Genomic DNA, 789 nt, shown 5'->3' on the forward strand with positions numbered 1-789 from the left:
CCCGGATAACACTGTTAACCGAAGTGCAGAGTTGTGTCAGGGGTACGGCTCTTCTGGAGTGTTATTGTAGGAAGGTTACTCACGTGTGCGTAGTATTCATATGTACAAAGTACTGACTTGCTTATGGTTTCGTTAAATGAAGAACATGAGCCCGCTTCGGCTACTGTTGTTTGCAGAATAGTCGGGTGCATTTCTAAGGGTGCTGCAGCGCCCGGATACACGTATAATACTCTTATGGGAAAAGTATTGATGCTCCTGTAGTAGTTTATGCAAATGATTCAGAGTTTACGCTTTCATTATATGAGAAACATTATTCTATGAAGTGCATGCATATTCCAGTGATAATATTGCCTGAAGATGATTGATCTGTCCAAATTTTTGATAGTCAGGAGTGCAGAGGTTCCCAGACTATTGTTATATGAAAGTACTAATGGTTGAGCTATATGGATGAGTCGGAGTGCTATTATACTAAGAGAACCATGATGTGTGAAGTGCTGTAGACAGATGAGTACGATTACCCTCGGAGCACTATTATTTGGACAGTACGAGTGTGCAGGGAGTATTGTTATATTAAGAGTACTCTCTTGAGAATAATACTTTTATTTGAAGAACCCTACGATTATGTATGGACTGGTGTACCATGATGAGTGGGAATATCCCTGGAGTAACATTATGTGAAGTGTTCCGATATAAGATTAACGGCTCCATTATATGAAGTACAGGATTATGCAAATCCTGTGGATTTACTGGAATACTATTCTTTGAGGAATATTGCTACACTCGGAGTAC

Source organism: Plasmodium inui (assembly GCF_000524495.1).
Source record: "Plasmodium inui San Antonio 1 unplaced genomic scaffold supercont1.123, whole genome shotgun sequence".
NCBI classification, from domain to species: domain Eukaryota; phylum Apicomplexa; class Aconoidasida; order Haemosporida; family Plasmodiidae; genus Plasmodium; species Plasmodium inui.